The sequence below is a fragment of the Hyla sarda genome, unplaced genomic scaffold, assembly GCF_029499605.1.
Source record: "Hyla sarda isolate aHylSar1 unplaced genomic scaffold, aHylSar1.hap1 scaffold_733, whole genome shotgun sequence".
Classification (NCBI taxonomy): Eukaryota; Metazoa; Chordata; class Amphibia; order Anura; family Hylidae; genus Hyla; species Hyla sarda.
Window position 1 is genome coordinate 26,637 of NW_026610755.1, and position 16,103 is coordinate 42,739.

Consider the following 16,103-nt stretch of genomic DNA (forward strand, 5'->3'; position numbering starts at 1 on the left):
GATGGATGCAACAATCTCCTGTTGCTTCTATGAAGGCCATAATAGACGACATCACCAAACAGCTCCATAGTCACATACACAGCAAAGGAGAGATGTTGTTTACACCTAGTGATGTCAGTGGTATTGAGTGACATCACAGCACAGTGCTAAGGCTCCTGGGCCTGGACACAGCAGCGGCTGCAATATCTCAACGGAGAATACGTTTATATATATGTGTGTGTGTGCGCGTATATATATATATATATATATATATATATATATATATATATATATATATATATATATATATATATTTCTCCGCCGAAATCACTTTTAAACCCATTTCCACCTTTTTTTCCCTTCTCTTCCTCTTACTTTTTTTTCACGTTTTTTTACGTTTTTCTCCTTTTCGCCTCTTTTCTGGGCGTATTATTCTTCTTTTTCTTCTTTTTTTTCGTCTAATGCATACCCCATCAGTGCAGCAATGCTTATTCAATACCGCCAGCAGATGGAGACACTGGGGGATAATTTTCTAAAGATTTATACTGATTTTTCCTGTCTGAATTTGTCGCACAGAAAGTTGCAGGCCAAATATGTGTGACATTTCTGCGACTTTAGCTTCTAGAGCATTTTTACAACATTATACATAGGTGCTGAATACATAAAAAGCGACTGTTCAGCGACAGACAAGTCGCATCGGCTGAAAGTAGGCCAGAATGTCAGTCCATGTTGGAGCAGGTTTAGATACAGTCTAAAGTATAGATCTCAAAGTCTGTGCACAGAATTTAGCAAGGGCCTCGCACCTTCTGATGCATCAGGTAGGTGCACAATAGCATAGCCTAACCCTCTGTACTTTGGTCTATATTGATGCGGGACATAGACAGCCAGCTGATGACCAATCCATTAGTGCAATGGATGGCTGGAAGCATTTGTCTTTGCCTTTGCAATACCACAGAAGCAATGCATGGTCAATGTACAGCAATGACACACCTGTGTGAACAGCCAGGAGACCCCCCCCCCCCCCCATGTTATGTTACATAGTTACATAGTTAGTACGGTCGAAAAAAGACATATGTCCATCAAGTTCAACCAGGGAATTAAGGGGTAGGGGTGTGGCGCGATATTGGGGAAGGGATGAGATTTTATATTTCTTCATAAGCATTAATCTTATTTTGTCAATTAGGAACATTCAGCACCCACCCGCTATCAAGGCAGCTGCCTATCATGTCATGCCCTACCTGCACAGGTGTGCTGGCTACTCAAATGATCCAATTAAGGAGGCCATTTAGTCAGCAGCAGCAGAAGTCCTGTGCCTGGACGCTCCAACAGCGGCCAGACACAAGCAGAAGCAGAAGCAGCAGAAGCAGCAGCAGCACCACCTTTTGTTTTTTGGCTGCAGCAGCAGCAAGGCCCACAGGGCTGGCTAGCTGGCTAGCCAGCAAGCAGGTAGCAATGAAAGTAGGAATCTTTCTTTTTAACCCTGTAAGGGGGTGGTGCACTGTACCCGAAGATACTGCCATATCGGGTCAATGCATAGGGCGACGGAAGCAAGCTTCGAAATCGGCCCCCGTTCTCAAAAATCCATTTAATATATGGTCCCCAGATAGGGGACGTATCAGATATTAAACTGATAAGAACAGATACTACACTTGATCTTAGCCAAAAGGCCGAGAAGCGATAACCGTGAAAGGGGCGGGCCCAACAAGGTGCCCTTCATGGGCACTATCACTGCTTGCTGTCAGGGAGGCTGCCAGACAATTTTCCATGCACACTCTGGGCTGGGGGGCAGTCAACCACCAGTACACACAGCAGAACCTAAACCCATACCATTATTGCTAAGCAGCAAGACAGGGGCCCATTGCACTCCCACGGGGCCTTTTTAAATGCAATCCATAACCCGGATTTGCCAGGAACCCTTCTTACTCCTCCTACTTGCATGTGACACTGGGCTTAGGATCTGCATAGGAAACACACACACAAGCACACACCTACCTTTGTTGCCTGCAGATGCCTCCTTGGCTGTCCCCAAACGGTATCAAACCAACACCCACGGGAAGCTGTAAGCATAGAGGACATGCCTGCACCCCATTGGACTTACCTGTGTGGGTTAAACCCGGGTTATTTGACAACCTATGGCGGTGATGGTTCTGCTCAGGCAGAGCAGTGCTGATGCTCCTCATAAAGCTGTCGCTGCTGTGAAGGTTCTAGGTGACATCACAAATCCCTATGGTTACATACACAACAAAGCTGGGTTGTTGTTGTTTACACTCTGCAAGGCCTGTGGAAGTGAGTGACATCATAGCACTGTAGTTCTGAGGGTTCTAGATGGATGCAACAATCTCCTGTTGCTTCTATGAAGGCCATAATAGACGACATCACCAAACAGCTCCATAGTCACATACACAGCAAAGGAGAGATGTTGTTTACACCTAGTGATGTCAGTGGTATTGAGTGACATCACAGCACAGTGCTAAGGCTCCTGGGCCTGGACACAGCAGCGGCTGCAATATCTCAACGGAGAATACGTTTATATATATGTGTGTGTGTGCGCGTATATATATATATATATATATATATATATATATATATATATATATATTTCTCCGCCGAAATCACTTTTAAACCCATTTCCACCTTTTTTTCCCTTCTCTTCCTCTTACTTTTTTTTCACGTTTTTTTACGTTTTTCTCCTTTTCGCCTCTTTTCTGGGCGTATTATTCTTCTTTTTCTTCTTTTTTTTCGTCTAATGCATACCCCATCAGTGCAGCAATGCTTATTCAATACCGCCAGCAGATGGAGACACTGGGGGATAATTTTCTAAGGATTTATACTGATTTTTCCTGTCTGAATTTGTCGCACAGAAAGTTGCAGGCCAAATATGTGTGACATTTCTGCGACTTTAGCTTCTAGAGCATTTTTACAACATTATACATAGGTGCTGAATACATAAAAAGCGACTGTTCAGCGACAGACAAGTCGCATCGGCTGAAAGTAGGCCAGAATGTCAGTCCATGTTGGAGCAGGTTTAGATACAGTCTAAAGTATAGATCTCAAAGTCTGTGCACAGAATTTAGCAAGGGCCTCGCACCTTCTGATGCACCAGGTAGGTGCACAATAGCATAGCCTAACCCTCTGTACTTTGGTCTATATTGATGCGGGACATAGACAGCCAGCTGATGACCAATCCATTAGTGCAATGGATGGCTGGAAGCATTTGTCTTTGCCTTTGCAATACCACAGAAGCAATGCATGGTCAATGTACAGCAATGACACACCTGTGTGAACAGCCAGGAGACCCCCCCCCCCCCCCCCATGTTATGTTACATAGTTACATAGTTAGTACGGTCGAAAAAAGACATATGTCCATCAAGTTCAACCAGGGAATTAAGGGGTAGGGGTGTGGCGCGATATTGGGGAAGGGATGAGATTTTATATTTCTTCATAAGCATTAATCTTATTTTGTCAATTAGGAACATTCAGCACCCACCCGCTATCAAGGCAGCTGCCTATCATGTCATGCCCTACCTGCACAGGTGTGCTGGCTACTCAAATGATCCAATTAAGGAGGCCATTTAGTCAGCAGCAGCAGAAGTCCTGTGCCTGGACGCTCCAACAGCGGCCAGACACAAGCAGAAGCAGAAGCAGCAGAAGCAGCAGCAGCACCACCTTTTGTTTTTTGGCTGCAGCAGCAGCAAGGCCCACAGGGCTGGCTAGCTGGCTAGCCAGCAAGCAGGTAGCAATGAAAGTAGGAATCTTTCTTTTTAACCCTGTAAGGGGGTGGTGCACTGTACCCGAAGATACTGCCATATCGGGTCAATGCATAGGGCGACGGAAGCAAGCTTCGAAATCGGCCCCCGTTCTCAAAAATCCATTTAATATATGGTCCCCAGATAGGGGACGTATCAGATATTAAACTGATAAGAACAGATACTACACTTGATCTTAGCCAAAAGGCCGAGAAGCGATAACCGTGAAAGGGGCGGGCCCAACAAGGTGCCCTTCATGGGCACTATCACTGCTTGCTGTCAGGGAGGCTGCCAGACAATTTTCCATGCACACTCTGGGCTGGGGGGCAGTCAACCACCAGTACACACAGCAGAACCTAAACCCATACCATTATTGCTAAGCAGCAAGACAGGGGCCCATTGCACTCCCACGGGGCCTTTTTAAATGCAATCCATAACCCGGATTTGCCAGGAACCCTTCTTACTCCTCCTACTTGCATGTGACACTGGGCTTAGGATCTGCATAGGAAACACACACACAAGCACACACCTACCTTTGTTGCCTGCAGATGCCTCCTTGGCTGTCCCCAAACGGTATCAAACCAACACCCACGGGAAGCTGTAAGCATAGAGGACATGCCTGCACCCCATTGGACTTACCTGTGTGGGTTAAACCCGGGTTATTTGACAACCTATGGCGGTGATGGTTCTGCTCAGGCAGAGCAGTGCTGATGCTCCTCATAAAGCTGTCGCTGCTGTGAAGGTTCTAGGTGACATCACAAATCCCTATGGTTACATACACAACAAAGCTGGGTTGTTGTTGTTTACACTCTGCAAGGCCTGTGGAAGTGAGTGACATCATAGCACTGTAGTTCTGAGGGTTCTAGATGGATGCAACAATCTCCTGTTGCTTCTATGAAGGCCATAATAGACGACATCACCAAACAGCTCCATAGTCACATACACAGCAAAGGAGAGATGTTGTTTACACCTAGTGATGTCAGTGGTATTGAGTGACATCACAGCACAGTGCTAAGGCTCCTGGGCCTGGACACAGCAGCGGCTGCAATATCTCAACGGAGAATACGTTTATATATATGTGTGTGTGTGCGCGTATATATATATATATATATATATATATATATATATATATATATATATATATATATATTTCTCCGCCGAAATCACTTTTAAACCCATTTCCACCTTTTTTTCCCTTCTCTTCCTCTTACTTTTTTTTCACGTTTTTTTACGTTTTTCTCCTTTTCGCCTCTTTTCTGGGCGTATTATTCTTCTTTTTCTTCTTTTTTTTCGTCTAATGCATACCCCATCAGTGCAGCAATGCTTATTCAATACCGCCAGCAGATGGAGACACTGGGGGATAATTTTCTAAGGATTTATACTGATTTTTCCTGTCTGAATTTGTCGCACAGAAAGTTGCAGGCCAAATATGTGTGACATTTCTGCGACTTTAGCTTCTAGAGCATTTTTACAACATTATACATAGGTGCTGAATACATAAAAAGCGACTGTTCAGCGACAGACAAGTCGCATCGGCTGAAAGTAGGCCAGAATGTCAGTCCATGTTGGAGCAGGTTTAGATACAGTCTAAAGTATAGATCTCAAAGTCTGTGCACAGAATTTAGCAAGGGCCTCGCACCTTCTGATGCATCAGGTAGGTGCACAATAGCATAGCCTAACCCTCTGTACTTTGGTCTATATTGATGCGGGACATAGACAGCCAGCTGATGACCAATCCATTAGTGCAATGGATGGCTGGAAGCATTTGTCTTTGCCTTTGCAATACCACAGAAGCAATGCATGGTCAATGTACAGCAATGACACACCTGTGTGAACAGCCAGGAGACCCCCCCCCCCCCCCCATGTTATGTTACATAGTTACATAGTTAGTACGGTCGAAAAAAGACATATGTCCATCAAGTTCAACCAGGGAATTAAGGGGTAGGGGTGTGGCGCGATATTGGGGAAGGGATGAGATTTTATATTTCTTCATAAGCATTAATCTTATTTTGTCAATTAGGAACATTCAGCACCCACCCGCTATCAAGGCAGCTGCCTATCATGTCATGCCCTACCTGCACAGGTGTGCTGGCTACTCAAATGATCCAATTAAGGAGGCCATTTAGTCAGCAGCAGCAGAAGTCCTGTGCCTGGATGCTCCAACAGCGGCCAGACACAAGCAGAAGCAGAAGCAGCAGAAGCAGCAGCAGCACCACCTTTTGTTTTTTGGCTGCAGCAGCAGCAAGGCCCACAGGGCTGGCTAGCTGGCTAGCCAGCAAGCAGGTAGCAATGAAAGTAGGAATCTTTCTTTTTAACCCTGTAAGGGGGTGGTGCACTGTACCCGAAGATACTGCCATATCGGGTCAATGCATAGGGCGACGGAAGCAAGCTTCGAAATCGGCCCCCGTTCTCAAAAATCCATTTAATATATGGTCCCCAGATAGGGGACGTATCAGATATTAAACTGATAAGAACAGATTTTTTTTTTTTTTTTTTTTTTTTTTTTTTTTTTAAAACCTTCAGGTTTGAATTAAAACTTAATCGTTCAGGTTTACTTCACGTTTGCCTCTCAGATTTACTGAACTTAGTCACAATTCATCAAACTCATCATTAGGTTACTTTATCAACATATAACAAAATACACCCAAAAACAAAGTACATAGCATAACAACACACCACCCTCAAACCCTCACCACGTGTCTCCATTTTAAAAACTTCCAAGTCCCCTCCGCATCATCCTCTCCAAATCTCTTCTTATCCCACAAATATACAGTATGCAATCTATCTAATATCATTCTCATACACTCTTCAACCGACACATCCTTCTTCTTAAATATATACAAATTCCTAACATCCCACAATACCTCCTTAATTATCGCTAACAACACATATAACATTCTCTCCTTCCTCCCACCTACCACCGCCAGACCAAACATAATCACTTCAAAAGACCACTTTCTTACCCCCATCAATTCTTTGGCCAACGGACCAATTCCCTTCCACACTTCTTGCGCTCTATCACAATTCCAAAACAAATGCATAATACTCTCATTCCCTCCACAACCCTCTCTCGGACATCTCTCACTCCTTCCAATCCCCCGACTCTTCTGTACCTCTCTTACTGGCAATGCACCATGCAAACTCTGCCATACAATCTCTCTCTGTCTATTAGTCATACCATCTGTCTGCAAACTCTTCCACACTTTACTCACATTCTGTCCTCTCACCATATTAATATTACACTGAACTTCCTTCTCCCTAATACACTTCACCATACTCTTCTTCTCCTTTAACACATCCTGTCTCACACCTATCAAACCAAACTTTCTCATGAACACCTCAACAAACCCATACCAACCAGGACTCACCAAAGCATACGGCTTTCTCAGATCTCTCTCCATCCACCCTAATCTGCATAACACACCCCCTCCTAGAAACCTCATCATACATGCAAATTTCCACTGCTCTCCCATACTTCTCCTCACAGCAAACAATAGATTAATCCCCAGATACACTTCAACATTAGGAAAATTCATTCCTCCATTCCTACACTCTTTCATCACATTCTCTCTTCTCACCTTCTCCACTTTCGACCCCCAGAAAAATACAAACAAAATCCTATTCAACTTTCTCAGTGTCATATAACCTGGTGGAAACACCAAAGCCACATACAACAGGATCGGCAATATCACACTCTTGATCACCACAATCTTACCAATCATTGACAACTCTCTCATACTCCAAAAATCCAACTTCCTTTTTATTCTAACACCAACCTCTTCCCAACTTTCTCTTCCATCCAGCCTCTCATCAAATTTAACTCCCAACACCTTAATCGCTCCGTCTACACATTTCACCCCTACATCCTCTACTTCATACATCCTTCCAAAAACCTTATACTCACTCTTATCCCAATTAACTCTAAAACCAGAAGCACCACAAAAATACCCAGCCAACAACTTTGCTCTCTGCAAAGCTCCAACATACTCACAGATCACACAAACATCATCCATATATGCCAACACTTTCAAGTCTCTCCCACCACTCCCAGGAATCCTCACACCTCTCATACACTTATCCCTTCTCAACAACTCCAACAAAGGCTCTATCGCACATATAAAGACCAAGGGTGACAGGGGACACCCCTGTCTCACTCCAGAACACACATTCACTTTCTTACTAACCCAGCCATTAATTAATACTTTACTATACACTCCATCATACAATACTCTAATCATTTTAACAAAACCTTCCGGAAAACCCATTCTATCCAACACTTTAAATAAAAACTCATGTGACAACCTATCAAAAGCTTTCTCAAAATCCAAAGACAACACTCCAACACACTGATCTCTACCCAAGCAATCCCATAATACATCACGCAACAAACCCAAATTCTCACTTATCCTTCTTTTTGGCACACCACATACTTGTTCTTCTCCAATCACCTGATCAATCACATCCCTCATTCTATTCGCCAACACCTTTGCAAGAATTTTATAATCAACATTCAATAACGTAATCGGTCTCCAATTCCTCACATCCTTTCTATCCCCTTTTTTAAAGATCAATACCACCACTCCACTCTTCATACTTTCCTCCAATCTACCATTCTTGCACACAAAATCATAAATCTCCACCAAATCCACTTTAACCGTCTCCCACATTCTAGCATAAAATTCCACCGGCAACCCATCCTCACCTGGTGTCTTATTTCTAGCCATACTTTTAATCACCAACTCCAATTCTTTCACTCCCACACCTTTCACCAGGCTATCTGCCTCCCTGTCATGCACTCTGCTCTCAATCTTCCCAATCACCTCAGACTGCAGACCCATATCACACTCCTTCTCAGCATATAAATCCTTATAAAAATCCTCAACCACACTCAACACTCTTTTACCTTTAACCATCACACCATCCTTATCATACACCTCTATCAACTCCTCTCTTTTACCAGACACCCTTTTAAAGAAAAACCTTGAGCATCTCTCACCCTTCTCCAACTTATTCAACTTAGCCTGATACACAATCTCTCTTCCTCTCTCCAACATCCACTTCTCTACTTCCTTCTTAATCTCTTCAATCTCACTCTCCACACAACCACCACTCTTCCTCCATTTTTTCAAAAAGATCAATCTCTTCTGCAGCCACTCATACCTTCTTCTCTTTCCCGCAGCTCTCTTATACCCCTCTCTTTTAAAGAAAACATGCGTTCTCTCCTTCACCCAACTCCACCACTGCAATACATCCACAAAATCAGCTTTCCTCCTCTTCCAAACCTCATACTTCTTCACATACCTCTCATACACCCCTCCCTCCTCCATCAAACTAACATTCAATTTCCATAAACCCCGCCCACTCAAACATTCCACATTAAACCCCAAATCACATCTTACACACTCATGATCTGAATACAATACCTTCATTTGCATATACTCCCTACCCAACACTCCTTTTGACACAAAACACATATCCAATCTTGAAGCACACTTTCCCCTATCTGAAAAATAAGTCGGACACACATCAACATTACACAATTTAGCCACATCTTGCAACCTCAAATCATTCACCACATTCCTCAACATCCTACCAGATACATCGATCTTACTCCCTTCAATCTCACAATTGAAATCCCCCACACATACCATAGGCTCTCTCCCCGGCAAAAACAACTTTAACTTCTCAAACAACTCCACCCTCTCATTCTTCTTAACAGACGCATACACATTAAATATTCGAACCTTAACTCCACCCACCTCCACCTTAACCATCAAACACCTTCCCTCTTCAATCACTGAATGGCTCTCTACCTTGAACCTCTTATCCTTAAATAACACACCAACCCCATCATTCCTATTTACAGAAGACATAGACCACACAGAATCCCCATATCCCCACTCCCCCTTCCCTACCTCTTCCACCAACCCACACTCTTGTACACAAATAACATCAGCCCCCATACCTGCCAACTCCTGCAAAATTGCAGCCCTCCTAACCCTACTCCTAAACACCCTAACATTAGATGAAATTATTTTAAAAGACATACTACTATCCCCATATGAAAAAAACAAACAAAGGAAAAAACACAACAAAACAATCACCTATATACAAAAGAAAACACCAATCAATGCGATGTTCTACGGGTTAAGGTACCAAGCGGTACTTGTCCATCACCTTCCTGATCCACCTCGGATCTAAATAATGGTTCGAAAGGGTTTCTCGAACTAAACGAAGTCTCCTCACTCCTCTCAGCCCATTCTTTCTTTCTCGCTTTTTTTGGATACCTGTGACACAAATCATCCGCCACTTTCTTCCCTCTATGCCTTCCTGAAGACACAGCACTCTCTGAATCGGTAGTAAAATCTTCAATCACAGGCTCATTCTCCATCTCTTCCTCCAACTCCTTCTGCACCACAGCCACAGTCTTGCTCTCCATAAGCTTAAGTCCAGGTTTTCCCGCCAAAACGGGTTTTCCCTCCAAAATTGGATTTCCCTCCAAAATTGGAGACCCCTCCAAAACTGGAGTCCCCTCCAAAACTGGAGTCCCCTCCATCACAGCACTTGTCTCCATTTTATCTCTCTCTTCCAGGTATCTCTTTCCCTCCTCCTGCTTCCTTTCTACCTCTTTCTGTCTTTCGATCTTCTCCTCCTCCCTCCTTTTTCTCTCTTCCGGGCACTCTCTCATCACATGTCCAGCCTCTCCACATACATGGCATTTTTTTGGCTCAGGACACGCATTGGCCTCATGTCCCTCTTTCTGGCAATTCCTGCACACTCTCACAGCCGCACAATTCTCCTTCACATGCCCAAACATATGGCACTTTCTGCAGAACATGGGCTGCCCAGGGTAGGTAAGATAACCTCTCTGCCCCGCAATAGAAAAACTCGCCGGGGGATGCTGCACTCCGTAAATTCCACTGGCATCTTGCTTCAACTTCACCAAAAACTTATACTCCGCATTAAACACTCCCAATATGCTCTTCTGTGCAATCCCTCCTCTGACAGTCTCACAGTACTGCTTCAAAAAATTTTCCACCAACTTCACATCCATAAACGGGTTGTATACACGGACTAAAAGGGGTTTCTCCTCCAACTCAAACAAAGGCTCAAACGACACATTCTTCATAATGGTATTTTCCACATTCTCACGCAGGCTCTGGTAAAAGGACAGGCACCCATTAATAGTGTAGAAACTCACATCATATATACCTTGCCGCTTACTTTCCTGTAAGCAAAAGACGTCCTTCATCGGTATCCCGGCCATGTCCTCCACCAAACGACGCCCCACAAACGTGATCTTATTCTTCTCCACATCAGAAACCTCCACCTTCACCCGAATAGTGTTCTTAACGAATCCAGCTGCCATCTTCTCTGTCGGTCTGAGACCACAGTATCGCCTCCTGAAAAAACCCTCTGCAAGCAGAGAAACACGCACCCCTGACCCAGACCAAGTTTACACTTGATCTGAGCCAAAAGGCCGAGAAGCGATAACCGTGAAAGGGGCGGGCCCAACAAGGTGCCCTTCATGGGCACTATCACTGCTTGCTGTCAGGGAGGCTGCCAGACAATTTTCCATGCACACTCTGGGCTGGGGGGCAGTCAACCACCAGTACACACAGCAGAACCTAAACCCATACCATTATTGCTAAGCAGCAAGACAGGGGCCCATTGCACTCCCACGGGGCCTTTTCAAATGCAATCCATAACCCGGATTTGCCAGGAACCCTTCTTACTCCTCCTACTTGCATGTGACACTGGGCTTAGGATCTGCATAGGAAACACACACACAAGCACACACCTACCTTTGTTGCCTGCAGATGCCTCCTTGGCTGTCCCCAAACGGTATCAAACCAACACCCACGGGAAGCTGTAAGCATAGAGGACATGCCTGCACCCCATTGGACTTACCTGTGTGGGTTAAACCCGGGTTATTTGACAACCTATGGCGGTGATGGTTCTGCTCAGGCAGAGCAGTGCTGATGCTCCTCATAAAGCTGTCGCTGCTGTGAAGGTTCTAGGTGACATCACAAATCCCTATGGTTACATACACAACAAAGCTGGGTTGTTGTTGTTTACACTCTGCAAGGCCTGTGGAAGTGAGTGACATCATAGCACTGTAGTTCTGAGGGTTCTAGATGGATGCAACAATCTCCTGTTGCTTCTATGAAGGCCATAATAGACGACATCACCAAACAGCTCCATAGTCACATACACAGCAAAGGAGAGATGTTGTTTACACCTAGTGATGTCAGTGGTATTGAGTGACATCACAGCACAGTGCTAAGGCTCCTGGGCCTGGACACAGCAGCGGCTGCAATATCTCAACGGAGAATACGTTTATATATATGTGTGTGTGTGCGCGTATATATATATATATATATATATATATATATATATATTTCTCCGCCGAAATCACTTTTAAACCCATTTCCACCTTTTTTTCCCTTCTCTTCCTCTTACTTTTTTTTCACGTTTTTTTTACGTTTTTCTCCTTTTCGCCTCTTTTCTGGGCGTATTATTCTTCTTTTTCTTCTTTTTTTTCGTCTAATGCATACCCCATCAGTGCAGCAATGCTTATTCAATACCGCCAGCAGATGGAGACACTGGGGGATAATTTTCTAAGGATTTATACTGATTTTTCCTGTCTGAATTTGTCGCACAGAAAGTTGCAGGCCAAATATGTGTGACATTTCTGCGACTTTAGCTTCTAGAGCATTTTTACAACATTATACATAGGTGCTGAATACATAAAAAGCGACTGTTCAGCGACAGACAAGTCGCATCGGCTGAAAGTAGGCCAGAATGTCAGTCCATGTTGGAGCAGGTTTAGATACAGTCTAAAGTATAGATCTCAAAGTCTGTGCACAGAATTTAGCAAGGGCCTCGCACCTTCTGATGCATCAGGTAGGTGCACAATAGCATAGCCTAACCCTCTGTACTTTGGTCTATATTGATGCGGGACATAGACAGCCAGCTGATGACCAATCCATTAGTGCAATGGATGGCTGGAAGCATTTGTCTTTGCCTTTGCAATACCACAGAAGCAATGCATGGTCAATGTACAGCAATGACACACCTGTGTGAACAGCCAGGAGACCCCCCCCCCCCCCATGTTATGTTACATAGTTACATAGTTAGTACGGTCGAAAAAAGACATATGTCCATCAAGTTCAACCAGGGAATTAAGGGGTAGGGGTGTGGCGCGATATTGGGGAAGGGATGAGATTTTATATTTCTTCATAAGCATTAATCTTATTTTGTCAATTAGGAACATTCAGCACCCACCCGCTATCAAGGCAGCTGCCTATCATGTCATGCCCTACCTGCACAGGTGTGCTGGCTACTCAAATGATCCAATTAAGGAGGCCATTTAGTCAGCAGCAGCAGAAGTCCTGTGCCTGGACGCTCCAACAGCGGCCAGACACAAGCAGAAGCAGAAGCAGCAGAAGCAGCAGCAGCACCACCTTTTGTTTTTTGGCTGCAGCAGCAGCAAGGCCCACAGGGCTGGCTAGCTGGCTAGCCAGCAAGCAGGTAGCAATGAAAGTAGGAATCTTTCTTTTTAACCCTGTAAGGGGGTGGTGCACTGTACCCGAAGATACTGCCATATCGGGTCAATGCATAGGGCGACGGAAGCAAGCTTCGAAATCGGCCCCCGTTCTCAAAAATCCATTTAATATATGGTCCCCAGATAGGGGACGTATCAGATATTAAACTGATAAGAACAGATACTACACTTGATCTTAGCCAAAAGGCCGAGAAGCGATAACCGTGAAAGGGGCGGGCCCAACAAGGTGCCCTTCATGGGCACTATCACTGCTTGCTGTCAGGGAGGCTGCCAGACAATTTTCCATGCACACTCTGGGCTGGGGGGCAGTCAACCACCAGTACACACAGCAGAACCTAAACCCATACCATTATTGCTAAGCAGCAAGACAGGGGCCCATTGCACTCCCACGGGGCCTTTTCAAATGCAATCCATAACCCGGATTTGCCAGGAACCCTTCTTACTCCTCCTACTTGCATGTGACACTGGGCTTAGGATCTGCATAGGAAACACACACACAAGCACACACCTACCTTTGTTGCCTGCAGATGCCTCCTTGGCTGTCCCCAAACGGTATCAAACCAACACCCACGGGAAGCTGTAAGCATAGAGGACATGCCTGCACCCCATTGGACTTACCTGTGTGGGTTAAACCCGGGTTATTTGACAACCTATGGCGGTGATGGTTCTGCTCAGGCAGAGCAGTGCTGATGCTCCTCATAAAGCTGTCGCTGCTGTGAAGGTTCTAGGTGACATCACAAATCCCTATGGTTACATACACAACAAAGCTGGGTTGTTGTTGTTTACACTCTGCAAGGCCTGTGGAAGTGAGTGACATCATAGCACTGTAGTTCTGAGGGTTCTAGATGGATGCAACAATCTCCTGTTGCTTCTATGAAGGCCATAATAGACGACATCACCAAACAGCTCCATAGTCACATACACAGCAAAGGAGAGATGTTGTTTACACCTAGTGATGTCAGTGGTATTGAGTGACATCACAGCACAGTGCTAAGGCTCCTGGGCCTGGACACAGCAGCGGCTGCAATATCTCAACGGAGAATACGTTTATATATATGTGTGTGTGTGCGCGTATATATATATATATATATATATATATATATATATATATATTTCTCCGCCGAAATCACTTTTAAACCCATTTCCACCTTTTTTTCCCTTCTCTTCCTCTTACTTTTTTTTCACGTTTTTTTACGTTTTTCTCCTTTTCGCCTCTTTTCTGGGCGTATTATTCTTCTTTTTCTTCTTTTTTTTCGTCTAATGCATACCCCATCAGTGCAGCAATGCTTATTCAATACCGCCAGCAGATGGAGACACTGGGGGATAATTTTCTAAGGATTTATACTGATTTTTCCTGTCTGAATTTGTCGCACAGAAAGTTGCAGGCCAAATATGTGTGACATTTCTGCGACTTTAGCTTCTAGAGCATTTTTACAACATTATACATAGGTGCTGAATACATAAAAAGCGACTGTTCAGCGACAGACAAGTCGCATCGGCTGAAAGTAGGCCAGAATGTCAGTCCATGTTGGAGCAGGTTTAGATACAGTCTAAAGTATAGATCTCAAAGTCTGTGCACAGAATTTAGCAAGGGCCTCGCACCTTCTGATGCATCAGGTAGGTGCACAATAGCATAGCCTAACCCTCTGTACTTTGGTCTATATTGATGCGGGACATAGACAGCCAGCTGATGACCAATCCATTAGTGCAATGGATGGCTGGAAGCATTTGTCTTTGCCTTTGCAATACCACAGAAGCAATGCATGGTCAATGTACAGCAATGACACACCTGTGTGAACAGCCAGGAGACCCCCCCCCCCCCCCATGTTATGTTACATAGTTACATAGTTAGTACGGTCGAAAAAAGACATATGTCCATCAAGTTCAACCAGGGAATTAAGGGGTAGGGGTGTGGCGCGATATTGGGGAAGGGATGAGATTTTATATTTCTTCATAAGCATTAATCTTATTTTGTCAATTAGGAACATTCAGCACCCACCCGCTATCAAGGCAGCTGCCTATCATGTCATGCCCTACCTGCACAGGTGTGCTGGCTACTCAAATGATCCAATTAAGGAGGCCATTTAGTCAGCAGCAGCAGAAGTCCTGTGCCTGGACGCTCCAACAGCGGCCAGACACAAGCAGAAGCAGAAGCAGCAGCAGCACCACCTTTTGTTTTTTGGCTGCAGCAGCAGCAAGGCCCACAGGGCTGGCTAGCTGGCTAGCCAGCAAGCAGGTAGCAATGAAAGTAGGAATCTTTCTTTTTAACCCTGTAAGGGGGTGGTGCACTGTACCCGAAGATACTGCCATATCGGGTCAATGCATAGGGCGACGGAAGCAAGCTTCGAAATCGGCCCCCGTTCTCAAAAATCCATTTAATATATGGTCCCCAGATAGGGGACGTATCAGATATTAAACTGATAAGAACAGATTTTTATTTTTTTTTTTTTTTTTTATTTTTTATATCTAAAGCCGAGGAACGTGCTTTCGATTCACCCAAAGTGCAAGAAAAAGTGCAAACGTGTTACACTAAAAAAAACGTGCACAAAGGATGCGGTCTATCGCAAGCCCTTCTCCGATAGGAGAGAGGCCCCCCAACAAACCTTACCCTTCGCCTCCGGACCAAAAGGTACCTGCGAGGTTCCAGGTTCGATGTCCCTTTTCGCCGAAGCTACTAGGGGACCACAAATGCTCCCGGCATCCCCCTTGGCGTTAGCCAAGGTATCTGCCCGCAGAGCCGATTACGGTAGGTACCCTGCCAAAGCAGGAGTACCCGGGGTGTTTGCAGGGAGGTGCGGAACCTAATGGCC

General features: G+C 44.8%; 5 non-coding genes across 5 annotated transcripts; all 5 read right to left on the reverse strand.

Annotated features, from left to right (window-relative positions):
• Positions 1-1,467: 1,467 nt before the first annotated feature.
• Positions 1,468-1,658, reverse strand: LOC130344708 (U2 spliceosomal RNA). The gene has a single exon (XR_008883558.1). It is a non-coding gene; the product is annotated as a U2 spliceosomal RNA (small nuclear RNA).
• Positions 1,659-3,754: 2,096 nt separating this feature from the next.
• Positions 3,755-3,945, reverse strand: LOC130344720 (U2 spliceosomal RNA). The gene has a single exon (XR_008883562.1). It is a non-coding gene; the product is annotated as a U2 spliceosomal RNA (small nuclear RNA).
• A 2,105-nt stretch (positions 3,946-6,050) lies between these two features.
• On the reverse strand, positions 6,051-6,245 carry LOC130344701 (U2 spliceosomal RNA). The gene has a single exon (XR_008883557.1). It is a non-coding gene; the product is annotated as a U2 spliceosomal RNA (small nuclear RNA).
• Positions 6,246-13,301: 7,056 nt separating this feature from the next.
• On the reverse strand, positions 13,302-13,492 carry LOC130344722 (U2 spliceosomal RNA). Its single transcript, XR_008883563.1, has one exon. It is a non-coding gene; the product is annotated as a U2 spliceosomal RNA (small nuclear RNA).
• Positions 13,493-15,571: 2,079 nt separating this feature from the next.
• On the reverse strand, positions 15,572-15,770 carry LOC130344697 (U2 spliceosomal RNA). The gene has a single exon (XR_008883553.1). It is a non-coding gene; the product is annotated as a U2 spliceosomal RNA (small nuclear RNA).
• Between the last annotated feature and the right edge of the window lie 333 nt (positions 15,771-16,103).